The 20,288-nt window shown below is 45.3% G+C and overlaps 1 long non-coding RNA gene across 3 annotated transcripts in view; it reads left to right on the top strand.

The window, feature by feature from the left end:
• The window catches only part of LOC130254452 (uncharacterized), a 189,518-nt gene that overhangs the window by 76,870 nt on the left and 92,360 nt on the right, over positions 1-20,288 (top strand). For all 3 annotated transcript variants that reach the window (XR_008840738.1, XR_008840737.1, XR_008840736.1), the window contains exons 4-5: positions 10,718-10,819; positions 11,519-11,605. This is a non-coding gene — a long non-coding RNA (uncharacterized LOC130254452). The remainder of the gene's footprint in view (positions 1-10,717; positions 10,820-11,518; positions 11,606-20,288) is intronic.

Raw genomic sequence — 20,288 nt, 5'->3', positions numbered from 1 at the left:
TAATGATGTCTAGTCCAGTCCAGCTTGAGGGTTGTTAAAGCTGCTCTGCTCTGTGCTGTCTCTGAGGCTTTTCTCCTGTGGTATATTGCGGGAGAGGAGGAATATTTTGGGATGTTGCATGGTAGCTGCTGCTTCTTTGCCAAGGCTTCAGAAATGAGCAAGCTGAAAAGCTGTGTTTCAAACTGGCCCATGTCTTCAGGAAACACAGAAAAACCTCATATCACAGCAAACTTCCCTGAATTACAAGTCAACATAAGCTCATTGAAGAGAAACCTGTAGAGATTGCTGTACGTGTAGCAATGTCATTCTTAAGAAGTTGCTGAATAAATATTGTTGGAAGTGAACACTGGAGAAAAGTACCAAATACATCTGCTGAACTTTATTCCTCCTTTTGTGGCCACTGCTAGAGAGACAAGATACTCAGTCAGATGAACTTTATCTGGCTCAGTAAGGCCACTCGTTATTTTCTACATCTACCTCAGCTTTTTGGTCAAGGGCCTGATCCCCTTTCTGAAGGAGATAACCAGGCACAGCTCACAGCAATGTGCATTAGTGGGCACGTTCATGACCCTGTCACTTTGGGTGGTGGATGTAGGCAAGCAGGGCAGATCTAATTCCAGCATACCAGACCTGAGAAAGTATTTTCCATGTTTTTACTAGCCAGTTTTCTAAGGAAATAAGTTTAATGTGAATGTGTATTCTGTATGACCCCGTGATCCTGCTTGCTCCTCTATCTCCTTCCTGAGCACTCTTTAGCTGTTCCCATCCTAATTGTGAAGGGAGTAGAGGTTTCAAAAATAATCCAGTTTCTGCAGATATAATGAATTTAGAGCTGGTGAGGAGATATTTCCCATGAATGGGCATTAATCTCAGAATTTACTCAGACACAAAAAATCATAGAGAAAAGATGTTAGGAAAAAATCCACAGGAAAAGCTTCTTGGGTTCAGCAAGCATACCAAGGACACCATGTTTCATTAGATCTTCTGCTTGTTTTTTTTCTTATTTGTGTTATTTCCCTGAACCTCTACCTATCTCTCTACCTATCTGCTTCAAATGGAAGCAGAGTCTCAGAAAAAGCAGTAAAACCTTTTTATTTTTTGACTGGTATTACAATAAATCTTAGAGGCCCAGAGATCAGGATCCCCTTGTTCTTGGATGCTTTGCATCTCATGCACATTAAGAGACAATCCCTGGTCTGAAAGGTTTAAAACATCAAATACAGGCTGATGAGTGAAACTGGATCACCAGCTCACACTCTTGGTGTGCAACCTGCCTGGAGGGCTTTGAACTCCCTTCCTCTTCCTGATGAAGAGTCCTTGGGGCAATGTGGTTCTAGCTGCCCTTCTAAGAACTCCCCAAAATCTTGTCCAGACTGTAACTGAGCTTATGATGATCCTGGTGATACTCTCATCAAGTTAATGTTTGAAAAATTTCGTGCTGAGTATTTGCCTCCATGTCTAAATCAAAAATGATTGCCCAAGTACCTCCTTCTGCTTCACATAACTTTCATTAGATGGCAAATAGTCCACTTTTATCTTCTGTGGGGTGGGAAAGGCAGGGAGGTGGCAGGTTTGAGAAGATACATTTGTGTTTTAAATGGTATGGGTATTTTAACTATTGTCTGCTTTGTCTATTGCTAAAGGGCAAGAAGCTTCACTCCTGTTCCCAAATGTTGCATGGCTGGGAGATGAGATCACGCTGTGTGAGACTCATTTGCTGATACACTACCTTTGTTTAAATTCCTAGAATGTTAAGTTTCCTAACCAAAAAAAAAAAAAAAAAAAAAAAAAAAAGTGCCTGAAAGTGCTACTGGTGGCCCAGAGTGGTTGTAAATGTTGAATTTGTCTCAGTGCAAGTTTGAAAACTGGGCCAAAATTCCTCGAATTTGAAGTTTTTCTACAATTTCAGGCTTGACAAGGACTTTGTGGGTTCATAAATGATAAACTTTTCTAGTACCTGAAATACTAACCCAAATCACATAAGCACATGCCAAGATTTGAATTAGTTTTAGCCAAGACTGCTGAAGGGCTTTTTATGCTTTCTGAGTCAAGCCCTTGTAAGATTCTCCAAAGTGAGATCCATAAAACGTCAATTTTCCATGTGAAGGAAAAAAAGAGAGGAAAAAGACCAAAAAACTGCTTTTGTGAAGTACCAGTATATTTTAAGAGATATAGAGTGAGGGAGACTAATCTGAGATCCTTCTCCTAAAGGATATGCTAGCTCTGTAGAGGAAAGAAGGAAAAACTTCACGCCCAGATGATATGAACCATTGTAGTGTTTCTTGCCATTATTTGAATCTTCAGTTTCAAGCAATCAGGATAGCTGATACTTTCTGTGACACATCTCATCTCATCAAACACTTTATTTTCTTCGTGTCGAAGATTTCCACAGGAAATCTCCAGCCAAAATGTAATATTAGGCATGATTCTTCCCTCATTTCCACTGCACTCACACGGCCTGAGTGGCAGGGCTAAACCTATTTTTTGTTAAAATCTCAGGCTGTCAGGAGCTGGCCCTTCTGCCAGAGTGGAGCGGGAAGCAGTTTGGAGAAGTCTGCAGGCATATTTTCATAAGAGATGTCACGCTCAGGGGGAAGTTTGGATCCACAGGATATGGAGGCAAGGCAGTCCACTTCCCCCATGGCAAAGCTTCTCTTTTTTCCGAAAGTGTCCCTCCCCTGTGTCCTGGCAGCACTTGGATCATGCTCAAAATTCCATCCTGTCCCTCTGCTTCCTGCCCTTTCACCCATCACCAGTGATAAAACACTGATCCGAAGGCACTGTGGAGCTGATTGCCCTGTTATATTTTCAGAAATTAAAAGTAACGTTGCACAAGCTGGTTTTGTGGGAAGTTCAAAGGCTCCGTACTGGTGCGAGCTGCCCAGCGCATCAGGACTTCTGGTGTCTGAAATCTTTTATGACTTGATGAAAATTTCAGCCTCAATGCTTAGATTTTGATTTCGCATACTCTGCTGTTTAGCAACATGAGGAATGGTCAGAAGTGTCGTGTTTGCACTGACAAAAATGTCCCTCGAGGAGCGGATCCTTCAGATTTGAGGTTTTGGATTGATAGGCTCAAGCTGAGAATTGGAGTGCTGGCTTCATGGGAGCAGAGGATGCTGTCCCCAGGAACAGATCAGCACTCAGACACAAAAGAAGCTGCTCTCTTGGAACAGCTGTCTCTGGAAGTTCACTGTATTGTTCTGGGCAACCTGCTCCAGGTATCTCTGCTTGAGCAGATTTAGATTGATGCCCTCAAAAGGTCCCTTTCCACCTCAGCCACGCTGTGATTTAACCTCTTAGCCCGGAGTGTATTTCTTAATCTGCAATGAGTTAATCTGGCTGCTGGAAGCAGTGTGTCTCCAAGAGTATCACAAAACTATCTTTTTATGTCCTACCTACCTAATCTGTACGTAATTTCCATGTTTTCTCATGCTGCACTCCAGTTCTAGGTAGCTAAGCAGAGTTAGGAGGTGCTGTCCTGCAAACGTGTCTGGCCATCCCTTTGGAGCGGCTCCTCCTGTGTCTCAGTGCCATCCTGTCTGTGGCCCTGGTGGGGCTCAGCATGCCAAAGGAGACAAAGCCTCCTCCTGCATAGCTGGGGCATAGCTCAGCCACATTCTTCGCTGAGTGCTGTTCCCCAGTGACCTTACTCTACAGCTCTGGTGGTCAGTTGACTTTTATGCTGCGAGCTCGCCCGCATTCCTCCACCCACTCAGGCAAGCTCTGCTCGCTGGAAGGGGCGGTGAGGCAGGCAGGAATCCGACCGTCTGGAGACTTATTCAAGGGAAGCAGGGACTTCAGGCCTCTGGGGCTGTTTTGCCCATGGTTCTGCAGCACCAGGGAGGTTGGAGTGGCCGTGTGAAGAGGGTCTGCCCGCTGTGGTTGCCACACACCCTGCAGTGACAGGCATTCCCGTGGCAAGCCAGCAGGCTCCGCTTCTTGCCACACCGCTGAGAGGAAGCACCGAGGAAAACAGCCTGGAGAAACCTCCTCAGAGCAGTTGCCACTTGTCATGTTTGTGGGAGCCTTGCAGTAACAGGTTTGGGTCCTCAACCCCTCCACTTTGAAGGCTGTGAAGATTGCTAAGCTAAGGATCTTCAAACTCAGTAAATCATGCAGCTTGTCGGGTTTGAGAACCTCTTAATTTTGACCACTTAATGGGCAACTTCTGAAATTACAGCTTCAATTTCTTATGTATGTGGGTGAGAGAGAAAGAGAGACTAGACGTGAGCTAGATAGGGAGTTGCAATGCAGATGATTTTTCCACTCTGGAGCCAACTCAGACAGATTACAGTGGGAGAAAGGTTTGTACAGTAAGAGGAGAAGGTTAGAATCCTGCTAGTTTATTACTGCCATGGTTAGATTAGAAATGTTAAGGATTTGTGAAGAAGTGACTGTCAGGAAAATTTATGATTCTCATCGCTCACTCAGCCACTCTGCACATCCTGTATATTTTCTGACATACTTCCAACTGCATAAATATTAATAGAGTAATACTGACATTTAGGCCTGATCCAAGTCTCATTAAATTCAGTGGAAATGCTCCCATTGTCTTCTGTGGAAGATGGATCATGGTCTTGAAAAGGAACAAAGGAGGTGAAAATACCAAGTGGGGCTTCGTGGGGCTAAATAATGTTGTTATTAAATCAGAACTCCTCAGCTTCCTGACTGAGCATTTCACTCTGTGACCTTTAACGTTAAATTATTGCCAAAACAGGAAGAAGAAATTAAGGCTTGATAAGGGTTGAGATGGTCACAGATTTTACCAGCCTCACTGATGGAATGTGACAATTTCTTCAATGGGAATGAGCTGGGCGTGAATTGTTCATCAGTCGTTTTGATTTATTCAACCTTTCAGCCCCAGAGTTTGCAGCAGCAGGGATTACTAGAAACTCAGCAAAACAAATTCTTTCTCCCATTTAGTTTATAACCTCTGCAGGTGCATGAAGAGTTACAGAGAGAGGATTAGGTATTACAAAATGACTCCATTTACTTCATTGACGAGATAGGTCAGAATTGGCTGTGTGGATTCCATGTGAGAATCTATTGCAAAAGCTTTTTTGGCATTGAAATATCTCTCTCCTTTTCTAGATCAAAATCTTCCCCCCCAAACCTTTCTGCACAGCAATTAGTTACAGCTGTGTTTTGCAAAGCCACCTAGGGAATTTGGATGTCCAGTTCCCATAAAGTTTAATGTGAATTTGGTTTCCAAGCAGCTTTGAAAGTTCAGCTGAGTTAGGACTGGAACCTCTTGGTTTTGATACAGTTCTGTACATGGAACCCCTACAGCTCTGGATGACACCAAAAAGGATATTTTGAGGTTTCTTCATCACCTTGAAGAGCACAGGCCTCAGTGAAAGAGCTGCACTGGAGCTTGCAGGATCTGCAAAATCTACACTTTGTGTCAAAATAAGTAATTTTTCCAGAGTTTTTCACAATTGTTAAGACGAGATTTCCAAGAGAGTCCATCTTTGCAACAAACTACATGCCAGATTTCCAAAGGATCTTCTTATGAAATCAAAAATGTTGCATCTCAGTGCAGTGAGCTCTCCTGAAAATCTGGTCAAGGATGAAGGGATGCAGAAGACTCTACTCAGGAGTACCTGCCAAATTCAGGCCAGAACAAGCTGTAGGGTACATTTTCCTGGAGAGCTTATCAGTGAATGTGTGAACTTTGCCAGCTGTGGCCACCCCCAGAATTTCCAGCTCTTCCTCTTGTCAATTAGGAGGTTCCTGTATGATCTGTGAGACACAAGCACAGCAGACAGCCTGTCACATCTACTGCTTGAGGAAAAAATAATATACAGGAAGTAACAAATGGAAGATCCAAGTGAAACAGCTCAAGAGCTGCAAGGGTGAAAGTTTGACTTGCACTCTGCACCACATGAAATCCTCCTTGCTACCAACACCTACAGAAGGGACACCTTCTTTACCACCAAATTATGGCTCAAGGGGACAGAGAGGTGGGGAGGAGGGGAACAAGAGAGAAGCCACTTTAGTGCAACTTGCTGGTTGCAGGAGCCTCATGAAAAGAGACTGGTTATTTAAGCTGCAGACTTCTCAGAAAAGGAGCACTTTAGAAATATTTCCTGTAGCTACACCAGGGGTCTACAGATCTTAGCCAACAATCTGGAGCCACACTGGTAAACAAACATGTACTGAAGAAAAAAAACCCAACCCAACATATTTTGAGAAATAGGTCCAAGGCAACTTGGATGACTAGCTTTCCAGTGCTAGTACTCAGTGGCCACAAGAGCAATAAACCAAAAAGATTCCCCTCTTAGTTAAAAACAGAAGCAGCTGTTTATGATCAGTCTTGTTTGGAGCCTCCAACACTGTAAAACTAAACCTGCAGTGACCTGAGTGAATGTAAAGATTTTATGGGGCCACAAAATATATGCATGTTTGCAGTGGTGTAATAGAGAGGAGAAGCCAAACTGGAGGATTTGAGACAGTCTCCCCACATCTTCTGTTTAAAAGTTAAACTGCACATTAGCCCTCAAAGAAAAGGAACAGAATGCTGCCTTTTTTTGAACTCTTGTCCCACTGTTTGCAATTTTTACTTTGGATTTTCACTTTGCTGCATCTCTACTCCCTGAGCCCTGGAGAGGTACTGAAAAAAATGGTGTTGGGTACTCAGGGGTGGCTTTCTATTTGGGCATGACCTGAGTAAAAGGATTTTATGGTGCTAGTCCATCAGATGATGTACAGCAGAGAAAACAGAAAAGCTGGACTGCCATTCTTGTCATTCTTGATGACACCAGTGTGTCATCTACTGATACTTGAGGAGGAAGGGAAGCCCTCCAGAGACACCTTGAGAGATTAGAGATGTGGGCTTATGTGAACCTCATGAAGTTCAGCCAGGCCAAGCCTAAGATTCTGCATCTGGATCAGGGCAGTGCCAGATGTGCAGGGCAGGCAGTGAGTGGATTGTGAGCAGCCCTGCAGAGGAGGACCTGGGAGTGCTGCTGGATGAAAAACTGGACGTGAGCTGGCCATGTGTGCTTCCAGCCAAGAAAGCCAACAGCATCCTGGGCTGCACTTAAAGAACTGTGGCCAGCTGGTCAGGGGAGGTTATTCCCCTCTCTGCTCTGCTCTCATGAGTCAGAACCCCAAACATTGTGCTCAGCTCTTGGGTCCCCAGTGTAAGAAAGACATGGACCTGTTGGAGTCAGTCCAGAGGAGGCAGTGAAGATGACCAGAGTGCTGTAGCCCCTCTCCTCTGATGACAGAGTTTGGGAGAATTTGGGTTAGTTAGCCTGGAGAAGGAAAGATAAGCCTCTGGGGAAACTTCATAGCAACCTTCCAATACCAAAGGAGGTCTGCAGGAAAGGGGAGGAACTCCTTATCAGGGAGCATTATGAGGGGTAAAGGTTTTAAACTGAAAGAGGGTAGATTTAAATCAGATATTAGGAAGAAATTCTTTACATTGAGGGTGGTGAGGCATGGGAACAGGTTGCCCAGAGAAGCTGTGGATGCCCCATCCCTGGAAGTGTTCAAGGCCAGGCTGGAAAGGACTTACAGCAACCTGGTTGGAAGGTGTCCTTGTTTGTGACAGAGGGTTTGGAACTAGATGATCTTTAACCTCCCTAATCCAAACAGTTCCATGATTTTTATGGCTTTCGCATAAATAATGATGGGTGGATGCAGTCAGCCAAATCCTACTTTGATCACTTGTCTTATCAAATATTGCCTTACCCTTTAGCTCTGAAGAATGTCTTTTTTATACCCTGCAATTTTATTTTTTTCATAATTCCATTTATTTTTCTAAAACTTTTTCAGAAAGTTTGGGGTTTTTTGTTTTGTTTTGTTTTATTTTTTCTCTGAAGTGCTGCTTAATGTGATCTGGATATTGTCAGGTGGGTTCAAGTGCTTGTGAGCCTTGACCTACCACAGGAAAAAAGATAAGTGTGTCTTAGGTAAACACACATGTCTAGCTGAGGGATATGGTGCTCAGTGGCTTTTTGTTCAGTTTTCCTCAACTAGGAAAAGTCCTTTAGTCCTTAGAAAGCTAGGATGGAGAAAAATAAGTGGAGTGGTATAAGGAAAAGGTGGTCACTTCATGAAGGTTAACCTCAGTACAGCCCAGCAGAGGTGAGCTGTGGCTTCATTTGCCAGGCAGCCCTTTTCCTCTGCATGAAATAAAAATTCCCTCTCCCCATCCCCCTTTGCATTGTTTCCTCTCTTCTCTTTTTTTCTCTTCCCGTCAAATATTTAAGCAGATATTTCCTTTTTGGTGGTGTGCCAGGGAGCATTCCAGTTCTGCCCCCTTTGAAAATGAAAAGGCTGACCCCCATTTCCATAACCAAGGAAGGGACAGGTAGCCTTTGTTTGTGTTCCAGAGCATGACTGTTTTTCTTAGATTTGCACCAAAAGAAGAGAAATGATGCTGTTATTCAGAGGAGGAATTGGTCAGTGACCCCAGCAAATGCAGTAGCAACGGCAGCAAAATGGGTGGTATGAGCTGAACGCTTTTTGGGGATGAACCTTTGGCTTTGGCCAATTCCTTCTCTTGCCCTCTTCCTCTCCTCTCCTTTCTCTCACTCTCTCAAAGATTTCCCTATTTTCTTGTGTTTAAGGCACGTCAAACCCTGGAATAGCCCTCCCAGGCATTACTCACCAGTGATTAAAATAGCCACCAAGCAGGCAAGAGCCTGCAATGATTTGTGCTAAATTGGGTGTATCACTGTTTGTAGCCAGGGTTGCTAATTTGCAAACCTCCCTTGTTATTATCGTTGTTTTTATTAATAGCGCCAAGGGGCTCCAGCTGACATTAAAATTCCATTTCATCCTCTGCTGTACAAAAGTAGGGAATGGAAGAGTTTGTCACCTCGATGGGCACTGTAAAAATCAGGAGAAATGAAGGACTGTCTGGTCCACACAGCTGAAGAACAGAGGTCCAGTTGGAAGAGAGGGAGAGGGAAGTGGCAGACCTGAGAAATGAGCTTGGGCTCTGAGCAGGCTCTCAGCTGGGTCACTGCTCACCAGCTCTCTGCTTGGTGGCCTGGTGGTGCAGACAGAGCAGCTCCCAGAAATGGGTGCTGTGCTGGGACTGAAGGGGGAACTTCTGGGAAGCCAAAGACAGAAAAAATTCAAAAACACCAAGCAAAAAGGCCACTTTGTTGGGGATTTGTGACAATAAACTCAATTGAAAGGCTGGAAATTTCACCTTGGTCTAGAGAAACTACAACTGCAGTTGTGTACTTGCCTTTTCTGACTTACAGAATGATGACAGTTTTGTAACCTCTCAGGGACTGTGAGGTTTAAGGGTCCAGTTTGATACGTGTACATGGTCTTGGACTGCTCCTGGTGACCTCTGTGCAAAGTCCATTTGCTACTGAGGATGACTGCTGTAATATAGTGACTGAACCTATTCATCAAATGCATCAGGCTCCCCTCTAGTCAAAAGTGTCGTTAGTGGTTATGGTTTTCACTTCTAGTACCTAGAGGAGGCTGTAAGGACTTACCCCAGTTTGGAGCCCTTGAACTCCAATAGCAGAAAAACCCCAGCCCTGTGGTTTTTATTGCTCGAAGTCTTGGGTTCTCTCCCTGCCAATGGCTCATGGATAATACATGTCTTTGATGCAGAACAGAAATTGGAAATCTTGTAAGAACAACTTGGGTCAGGCTGTGAGCATATCAGAAGGGTTTTTCCCTCTGTGTATCTGCTTCCAGCTGAGAGGAAGTAACAAAGAATGTGTTTAAAATCAATGGAATTAGACAAACTTCTTTGACGCATAATAAAGATTTGGATTTTTGGAGATTTTAAGTGAAGTCTTGGCTATGATTTTGTTTTGTCTGCAGTAGTCACATATCTCTAACTGTATAACAAACTACAAGGTCTAAGCAGGATTGCTAGAAGTCTGTGTTGCTGTGCAGCAAGCAACAGTCCAGCTGCCCACACTGACAGTAACAGTGCTGGCTTTACAGACAGGGCACGTTTTAGGTATTGATTGTCAACTTGTGTGTTAACGTGTAGTGAGTTGAATTAAGCAGAGAAATCAACCTGCAGTCAGGTTTAATACAGCAGTACATAATTTGAGGCAGCTGTCACCAGATTAAAACCGTGAGCATTTTGCTCCCAGTGAAGGGATCCCTGGTTTGGGAAAGCTGCTAATGAAGCATTGAGTGCTGTGATGTGATTAGTCTCCTTGCCATTGACAAGGCTTGAGCACTGAACTTCAAGTAAAGTGTGTTTTTGGAGTGAGGGGAGAGTGTGTGGGAAATGTTGTACCAAGCTGTGAGTGTGGAAAGCCAAGGAAGTTGAGTGATGAGGTTTAGGAAGGTTTCAAAGTGGCTGCGGATGGATGTGCAGCGGAAGGATGAAGTGAGGGTGAGCTGTGAAAATTACTCTCAAACATCTCTTGTCTGCAGCCAATTTATTTTGGTTTTCCTGAGAAACTGTGTCGTGGAGATAGAGAAAGGACATTTGGCTGCTGGATTCTCCAGCAGGGAGTGTGGTGGTTTGGGTTTGGTAACTCCAGGGGTGAAAGTGGGACTGGTGGGGCTGGCTTGTCCCAGCTGCAGGATCTGGGGGGACAGTGCTGTCCCAGGCACTACCCTGACGTGCTGACACTCTTGCCAATTTGTGCTGTTGAATCTTGGACTGTCCCTTTGGGGTTTATCCTGCTTGGTGGTTTTACCTCTCACTTGATTACTGAGAGGAAAGGATGCACAGAATCTGTGAAGCAGCAAAGCTGCCTTTCTTTTTCAGCTCCAAAGAGACAACCTCAAAACATTCTGAGAATCTGCCCTGGGGGAAGGAACTCTCCAAACCTCCTGTTAAGATCCCACCACAGCACCTCATTGCAGCGAGGTAAGAACTCTCATTAGGTCCTTCCCAGGCCATGTCTGAGCTACAGCCTCGGAAAAAAAAAAAAAAAAAAAGGATAAAGAAAAACCCAGCCCAACTAATTTTCCAAATGCTGTTCAGTCTGCACTGATTATATAACATGATTGATAAAGCTGAGGAGTGAGCTGAGGTCAGAGCCCCAGGATGCCAGCTCCTCACTCCATGAAGGGGCTTTTTGTGTGTACATGTGTGTGCATGGAGGACGAAGGTTGTGTTTGTTTCTTGAAAAACCTCAGACACTCTCCAAAGAATTCCAAATTTAAAGCAGTGTAAAATGCTCCATCAAACATGTTTTACAGTCTTGACATTGCTGCCTGTGAAATCTACTCCAGTGACTGTTTCTGAGACTTTTTGAATAATCTCTTGATTGTGCTTTACTTGCTGTTGGGCAGAGTCATCATGGAAAATGGGGCAGTTGTTTTATAGTCCTGTCTGGATGGGGAAACCTTGGAGGAAGACTGTATCACCCAAGGTCACTCAAGACATGTAAAATATATTCTGCTTCCAAAAATAAACAAGATAGATACATATGGCTGGGCTAGGGGATGAAGCAGGAGTAAATGAGGCCTCTGGGGCTGAGGACTTGCTTTCAAATTGAACAGAAATCACAGCATAGTGGTCACACAGAGATGTTTTCCTGAAGCTTTTCTTGTTTCTCCATAGTGCCCAGGAGTAGGACCAGTCACGGTGGAAGCCACAGGGGAGATTTCTGTAGATCAGATGGGAAATCACTGGATGCCCTCAGGACTGGTGAGTTCCTAGAGTCAATAACAGTGCTGTCAGCTTACACAGAGCTGCTCCATCCTGGGCTTTTGCCAATTGTCTGCTGTTTGTGTAGTAAAGCAGCTCTCTGGTGGCCCATTAAAGGCAGCTCCATTGTATATCAAGCATTTTTTTTTCACCTGCTTTGGATTTTGTATGAAATATCTAAGACTAGGACTTTCAAATCTGCCCAAAACACTAGGGAGCAGAGCTGCCACTGGTTGATTTGGTCTTGGTGTGGTACTGGTGCAGCAGAGTAGAAATGTGCTGTGATAGGACATGATCTCATCATCACCATGTCCAACAGGAAAATAAACATTTGGTCTCTGTCTTGCTATTTGTTCCAGCAATACCTTGATTCTGGCTTAGCCTTTATGTAGCAGCACAAACCCATTATTCTGTGACATTTCTTGCTTTCTACAAATAGGCAGAATGGAAGAGAGAGGAAGCATAGCCAAGCACTATAATGCCAGGAGCAATAAGACAAAATCAGACATGGCAAAATTGCAGTTCAGTCTGAAGGAAGAGGAGTTGTGATGTGTAACACTTCACCTGTGGCTGGGACCTGACAGTACTGTGCTCATACAGAGACAGTTCCTGCCTTGAGTCATTTACAGTCCAAAGAGATGACAAGTGATTTGTGACAAGCAATCCTTCCTTTTCAGAGGAAGAATCTGGGCACGCAGGGTTAATTGCTTTCCTTTGTAAGTCAGCAGGATCTTTGCTGCAGCCAGGAGTAGAGTTTCACTGCAAGTTGCTTGGCCAAAGTGTGAGTGGCAGGTTTGTCTCAGTGCCTTTCCCATCCTTCTGCAGTCTGGTATGCCTCTAAAATGTGAATGATCATTGTAAAGTTACCTAAAGTTACCTAAAACGAGGTAACCCAGGTTGGAGCGTTGTGCCTGACCCTGTGCATTTCTATGTTGTCTCTCTTCCCTTTGTGTGCTCAAGCACAATGGCACTGCAGGCAAAAGTGGTGGATGTGCTGCAGCTGGCAGCAGATTGTCCCTGCAGGGCAGAGCCATCCTGAGCCACCCTCAGCTCTGATGAGCAGGACATGCTCTGGCAAAGCCCATGGAATGTGGGTGCAGAAGTGCAGGATGGCTCTGACCTGGGGCCAGTTCAACCCTTCTGTGGTGTGGCTGTGGTCAAGCCCTTATGCCAGGGAGCAGCACAGCAGCTGTTATCCGAATAGTTTGGGACATTTCCGTGGAGAAGTGTCTGGTGGGAATATGGAACTCGGATCTTGTCTTTCAGCACTAACGCTCGCTCCTGGGCTGGCTGGCTCGAGGCTGGAGCCAGACTGCAATTGCCCAAGTTATTTCTGCAATGAGGAATATATGCAGAGTCAAGCAGAAAGCAGCTCGGAAGAAATGAATTACCAGCCAAATATAGATTATTTCATTTTGAGGGACGTCATCCAATCTACTCAGCTTCTCAGTCATTCAGCAACTTTTAAAGTCTATTAATGCCTGTATTTATTATAATCATGCATACTAAAACTCAGCCTGTATTACATCTTTATTGCTTGCTCCTGGCATATAATGTTAGACAGGGCAATGCCTTTTCTTTTTTGTTTTAGGCACTGAGTGCACCAGCTCCTCTTGTACAAGTATTTCCCAACGGATTTCAGCTCCTTTTTGTGTAGCAATAGGCTAGGAGAGGATAGAGACACTGGGGTGATTTTCAAAGGGGAGTAGTTTCTTTTAAATGCATTTTCTGGCACTGATTCAGTGACCTGTACATGTATTTATTTATGATAGCTTTGATGTGATTTAAGCATGTGCTTAAAGGTAAGCTTTGTATTTTGCAGAATAATTGTCCCAATGCCCCATTTGATGGTGCAACAGTCAAATGACACAATTGTGCACCCTGCTTGGGCCAAAGTGGTATGGAAGAAAAAGACATCTAAACTCAATTAATTAAAAGCCCTGCATAAGTACAGCAAAATTCACAGGCTCCATAATAAACTTCTTAGAAACCTCGTTGAAAATTGGTAGTCACCAAGTGATAAATATGGAAATTTTTCTCTGATAAAGTTAAAATGTGGTGATTTTTCCTCTGAAATACTCTCGCAGAAGCACTGATGAGATAAATGTATTTATGTCGTGAATAAAACGCCTGATGAAAACTAATCTGAGAGACAGAGCAAGTGATTGAAGAGGGCCAGGATTGTCAGTGCTCCCCATCTGCTTTGCATCACTGAGCCGGGCAAAACATCAGAGCATATTGGTGAATCTGGCAGACGTCATGTTATTTTTATGTCATCCTTATTCTTCCAGGGCCTGATCCAAGCCTCGCTGAAATCCGTAGTGAGTGGACTTTCCTTTACATCAGCGGGCTTTGAATGGGCTCCTTCCTGGCTCACTGGTAGCGTCAGGAGCCTGGGATGGGTCTTGGAGGCATTTTGGCAGAGCACTTGGGCACAACCGTGCCTTCCTTTTTAATCCTGCCCTCTGACAATCCTGTTGTTGATGTATGGGGGATGGCTGGAGTCCCGAGATAAAATGAAATGGGGAGCATAACGAACTGGGAAATGCACTGATTTAGGAGTGAATGAGACCGTTCCCAGAAGTGCTGAAATTCAATGGGATTTAGAATCCCAAGGACCCTATTATTTTGCAAAATGGACCACATGCTTTCAAGACATTTGGGCAGCTCTGAAAACTTCATCCATCACTTCTATGGAGAGCAGTGTAGACCTTATGTAATATCACAGGCAACAGCCAGAACTGTTGAGAGTAAAACCCACAAAATGGCCTGATCTTCTATTGTTTCTGAAGGTGTGAATTCCTCTTTTCCTGATATTAAGTAACTTTTGGGTGTTGTCCTTTTCTGTTAAAAGAGAAGTCTGTTGTATATTGCAAAAATTGTTCATAAATTCCCTCACATGCCTGTCAATCCAGACATCCCTCCTCATTCCCGTTGTGTTTATTTTTATAGACACATAAAAACCTAACAATCTTACACTTATTAATCAAGGTGATTCAGCCATGCCTCCCACTGTCTTTCTCTGATTCCAATCTTATTCCAAAATACAGGCCTAAATGTCACTGGGGTTACTCATGAAACACGGTGCTGCTCTGCATGAGTAAGACTATTTGAATCTGGCCTGGAGTAAAGTTACTAATTCTCAGTGAGGAGCAGAGCTAGACAAAGATTGCAAAATATTGTCCACTAATCTGTTCTTGAATTTTTAAACATATTTTTTGGTCTCTGTTCACTCGTGGATCTCTGAGCTAATGAACTTGCTGACAGGAATGTTCACCATAACAACCCATTTACAGCAAATATTGCAAGATCTTTGCACTCTTCCCTTCATTCAAAATAATACCAGTCTCCCTCCCCAAGAAATGACCTTCCTGTTTCAGAGTTTTGTCATTAATTGTGAATATTCACATTGGTAAGATGTTTTGTTTGTTTTACTGAATCTTCTTCCAGCAAGAAAACCGAATTAAACCAATTGAAGCAGAATTTAACAAAGAAAGACTTCTGAGCTCCGATGCCAACAGAAAGGATGGTCCTAAAGCTGGAGCTGCAGGGGGATGTGGAGGTCAGTCCCCAATCCACCAAGGGCTTTGCTGCTCTCTATCTGGCAGCACACAGAAATGTGAAAGCTTCCAGGACCTCAGATACGCTGGGGATACGCACGAGGGATGCATGACACTGACAAATCATCCGCTTGTGACCCATCTGTAAAAAAAAAAGGTGTAAAATTGATTTAGTTACAAATTCTTTACCTAAAGATGTCCTTTCATCTGCTGGTGGATATGTTCTTCGAGGAGATTATTCATGGAGCAAGGTTCTAAAATAAAAATTGAGGAGGATGGAGCAAAGCTGGGCTTTGGTGAATACATCTAAACCCTAGACACATTGCAAATAAACTGAGCTTGTTCCCAGGCAACTCCCAAGTAGAAAATAGGCACAACTGTTCCGAATGATTTTCTCTACGATTTGTTTACCTAGCTGTAGGGTCTTCTTCAGTCAGGCAAAATCAAAGGAGAGACAGTTATTGACCTCAGCTTGTTTTGAATCTGGCTTGTAATAAGAGCTATACCCACACCAAGTTTCAAATTCCAAGCAGCTTGATGTGGCCTTTTACAGAGAAAAAAAATGGTCAGAATTTTTATTACAATAAGAAAATGCAATTTTTCATTCTCTCCTCATTTCAGAAGGTCTGAAGGGATTTTACTCAACTTCCTCTTCTACCTTCAGGCAGAGACCAAATCTGAGAAATTGCAGCCCAATTTTGGAAACTTCTCAGGATGTGAAAATCGGGGGCTCATGATGGGAAGCTGCTGTTCAATACACTTTGTTGTCATGAGAGCTTCTGGGGATCTGCTGCAGACTGGGTGCCCCCTTCACCCTCACTTTGTCTTGTTTATATCCTTCCACCATCTGATCAGAATGATTTAAAAACAGAAAAAGTGCCTGATCTGAAAGAACAGTAGGAGGTTTTGCCCTGTTGGGACCAACATGGCTAGGAGATAGTCCAGATCTGGCTTTGCAGAGGCTGGGAATTAACTAGCATCTTCTAGAGTGTGACATCCAGCAGAAAAACATAAATCTTTTCACTGCCTGAAACTCAGCAAGGTCAAATGCAGTCTTGCTGTTACTCTGGTATTGAATTTAGCAGCCCCAGACAGAACTGCAGGGGCAACACAGGGAGGAGGAGAGAAATGACAGCTAAATTCAGGGGTTCTTCCTTGAGGTAAAGTCCTGAAACTGTTGTCCAGGCTTTTGATGACTCAAGGTGTAATAGAGTTAGCATTGATCTGCTTCTGCAATGCTCAGTGTTTAGAAGAGTGTGGTGTGCCCTTATCAAGAGCAAATGTGAGCCTTATAAATATCTGAATGCAGCTGGTATTATTTTCGAGCCCAATTTAGGTATCCTTGTTAGACATTTTGGCAAAATACGTCGGCAGTATGGAAAAGAGTCCATAGAACTGGAAAATTTTGCTGCAAATTCGCTGTTGTTGCATCCACCAATTTGGAAAAAGTCAGCGCAAAGGCACAATCCTTAAAATAAATAAAAGAAAATGTCTCATAGCTGCCGGCAGGCTCTGGAGCTCCCCAGCAGAGGCTGCCTGGGAGCAGCACAAACTGTGCACAGCTCCTCAGCCCCAGCAAACAGCAGCTTGGTGTTCTCCCTCCTGGGGAGAGGTGTGCTGTTTGCCATTGTATAGGTTGCTGCTGCTTCCCTCTCTTCCCTGGCTGCGGACACCTTCTCCCGGTTTGCCATCCTGCTCTACTCCAGGAAGAGCTGGAGGAGACAGAAGGTGTGAATGGGCAGCCAAGACCGAGCAGAGCCAAGGGACTGGCTTGGCTCTGGAAGGCAAAATGCAAGCTGAGCCATTGGAGCCGGCTGTACACAGATGAGAAGGAAAATGCACAAAGTGATAAATAACTTTGCTCAGGCTGCCAGGAAGGGCTGCCAGAACATTCTCGCTTGGCTATGCTCTGACTTGGCTCGCCTGCCGCCGCCAGCCCCCCTCCTGCACAGACGAAATGCCGGGCCAGAGCCACACATGCATTCAGGGCAGGCTCCCCGCGTCCAGCCGCCGGCCAGCCGGCCTCGGAGAGCACCTCTGCCTGTGCCCTCCTGCATGGAGCCAGCCCTGTGCCCTCCTGCATGGAGCCCAGCCTGTGCCCTCCTGCATGGAGCCAGCCCTGTGCCCTCCTGCATGGAGCCAGCCCTGTGCCCCTCCTGCATGGAGCCAGCCCTGTGCCCCGCTGCATGGAGCCAGCCCTGTGCCCTCCTGCATGGAGCCAGCCCTGTGCCCCGCTGCATGGAGCCAGCCCTGTGCCCCGCTGCATGGAGCCAGCCCTGTGCCCTCCTGCATGGAGCCAGCCCTGTGCCCTCCTGCATGGAGCCAGCCCTGTGCCCCTCCTTCATGGAGCCAGCCCTGTGCCCCGCTGCATGGAGCCAGCCCTGTGCCCTCCTGCATGGAGCCAGCCCTGTGCCCTCCTGCATGGAGCCCAGCCTGTGCCTGTGCCCCTCCTGTATGGAGCCCACCCTGTGCCCCTCCTGCGTGGAGCCCACCCTGTGCCTGTGCCTCTCCTGTATGGAGCCCACCCTGTGCCCCTCCTGCATGGAGCCAGCCCTGTGCCCTTCCTGCATGGAGCCCACCCTCTGCCTGTGCCCCTCCTGCATGGAGCCCACCCTGTGCCCGTCCTGCATGGAGCCCACCCTGTGCCTGTGCCTTTCCTGTATGGAGCCCACCCTGTGCCTGTGCCTGTTCCATTTGGAGCCCACCCTGTGCCTGTGCCCCTCCCGTTTGGAGCCCACCCTCCACCTGCATGGACATCCCAGCGGTGCACCTGGCAGGAAGGCATGGAGGGAGAAAACCGTGAGGTGTGCCGTTAGTTTGGGTTGTTTTTGGAGGAGCCATCTCTCCCAAAGCTTCCCTGACAATCTGGATGGCATCTGCCTCTAGTGTCATCCTACATTGCTCCATGGGCAGCAAAGCCCTCTTTCTGCAGGGGTCAGCTCTGCGTCCTTTCCTTCCAAACACAAGTGGCACACACCTGTGATAGGGATGGTTTCACCAGAGGTGATCAGACACTTCACTCTCACCCATGAGTGCCCTGCAGCTCACAGAGCAGCCTCAGATGAAGGGCTGGGGTCACAGCAGGGGATGTGCAGAGCAGGGATGAGCTGCCAGTGCCACGCATGGCAGCGCTCAAATCAAAGCCACGCTTTCTCCAGGGCTGTGGGGTGCTACCAGCTTCATGCCTCATTGGACTGGAAGGAGAGACGGATATTTTAGAGGATTTATCAGGCAAAAAGAAGTGTCGGCATTTCCCAGTTTCAACTGGCAGCTCCAGCTTGAGGAAAGCTATTGTTGCAGGATTTCCAACGTCTCGTTGCCTTTCTGATCTGTGGTGCACATTGAACATATGTCTCTGTTTAGTTGCCCATTATTTAACCTAGATTTTTTCCCCCCTTGAGAGATTACAGTGAATTCAGGGCACATGAATGGTGTAATTTATCATTTTCCAATATAGACTGTCATGCAGTTATATATACTGAAAATAATTTGTTGTCAAGTTATCCAGTTGTCACCTCATTTTATATGCTTCATAATAAGCTATTTGTAATGATCCATGCTCGTCAGAAGTCTAAATAACCAAAATATTGCCATCTCACTACAGATAACTACTAAATATTTCCAGCAGCACTGAATCATCCTGATCCCTGGGAAAGCTGTGTCCACATATTTTTGCTACCCATTCTTGAAAATCCCTTTTCAGGAGTGCCCAGTTTTCTTTTGAAACCCTATAGACCTTTGAAAAATCAATTTTGAGGGGAAAATGCTATTTTATTGGAATCTTTTTTTACGTTTGTTCCAAGTTCCATTTATTTTTTTTTTATTTTCCTGTTTTCCTGTTAGAGTCATGGATCCCTTTCACAAAGGGTATGTGTTTCTCTGTGACCCTGCTCATAGCAGTAGCACATTGAAGGTTATGGGCATGCCCTTGTGGTACATTCTAAAATATCAGAATGCCTAGAGTACTCTGATTAGCACCCATTCACCCTGTGTGCCACAAAATGCCCAAAGATCCTTACAGTCACTGCAAAGAGAGTTGTTAGAAAGCGGTTCACCCAGTTCTGGGACCCAGATGACCCTTGGCTGTCCCTGTCCCACCTCCTGACAGCTAAGGTATGTTAGCCTCCTGCTTAGAAGAAGCCTTCAATTAGGCAGATCAGCTAGGTGCACAAAAATGGCTTAGGCTGGAGCTGGCTGAAGCCCTGCTTTTGTTCCTGCGTTGTTTGGTGCTAAACCACTTCCCTCCTGTGCAAGCCAGAGACCCCAGCACCGTTTGTTGTGCTTCAGCGCCTGTGCTCTAATCCTCCAGCCTGATGGGGTAGCTGCCCTCGGGGATTTAAAACCCAAGTTATTTCTACTGTTATTTTATGGCATGACTTGGCATGATGTGACATCCCTGTTTGGCTTGAACGGGGACCAGTGGCTTGGACTGCCTGACAGACGATAGTCAGAGACTAATGACTGCCTGCATACTGCTAGGAGGAACCCCCTGGGGCAGCAGGGGGACTGCTGCCAGCTCTGCTCTGAATTAACATCTTCACTAAGGAGCAGGGAGATTAGGCAGCCGAGGAGAGAAGGACAAGTAGCACCAACCCCCCCGGTGTTCCAGCTGCCGAGGAGTCAGCCCTCCGAAAATACTGCGAGTAGGTTGTTCAGGTCGATCAAACAGATAAATAATCGAGGACCCACACTGTTCCCCAGGGGGTTTTAATGTTTCAGATGGATGTAAACACGGCAAGTTGTTATCAGAGAAATTGCAGTAGCTGAAACTGGGCTGAAAATGTTTGTACACAGAAATGATCTCTAGAGCATACAGTTAGGATGTTTATAAAGTGACGAGTTGCTAGCTGCAGTTTCTGTGGCTTCCTAAACAAAATGATGGGCTTAGGTAGAAAAAAATCACTGCCCTGCATATTCTCAAGCTGCTAAAACAGGGCTGCAGAATAAAACAATAGTGGAGAAAAAATGAGGGGTTTTGAGAGCTTCTTTGAAGCAGCTCTCTGGAGGAGGAACACCTCAGAAAAAACCCCCAGGGGACAAAAGAGAAAAAAATTAACACAAGATAAACTCTAAACTTGAATCTTTCTGGTTTTCTAGCTCTTCTTTTGCAACTGTATTTCAAA

This window comes from Oenanthe melanoleuca, chromosome 5, assembly GCF_029582105.1.
Source record: "Oenanthe melanoleuca isolate GR-GAL-2019-014 chromosome 5, OMel1.0, whole genome shotgun sequence".
Lineage (NCBI taxonomy): Eukaryota > Metazoa > Chordata > Aves > Passeriformes > Muscicapidae > Oenanthe > Oenanthe melanoleuca.
The sequence above is the reverse complement of the archived record's forward strand: the minus strand, read 5'-3'. Positions and strand labels throughout refer to the sequence as shown.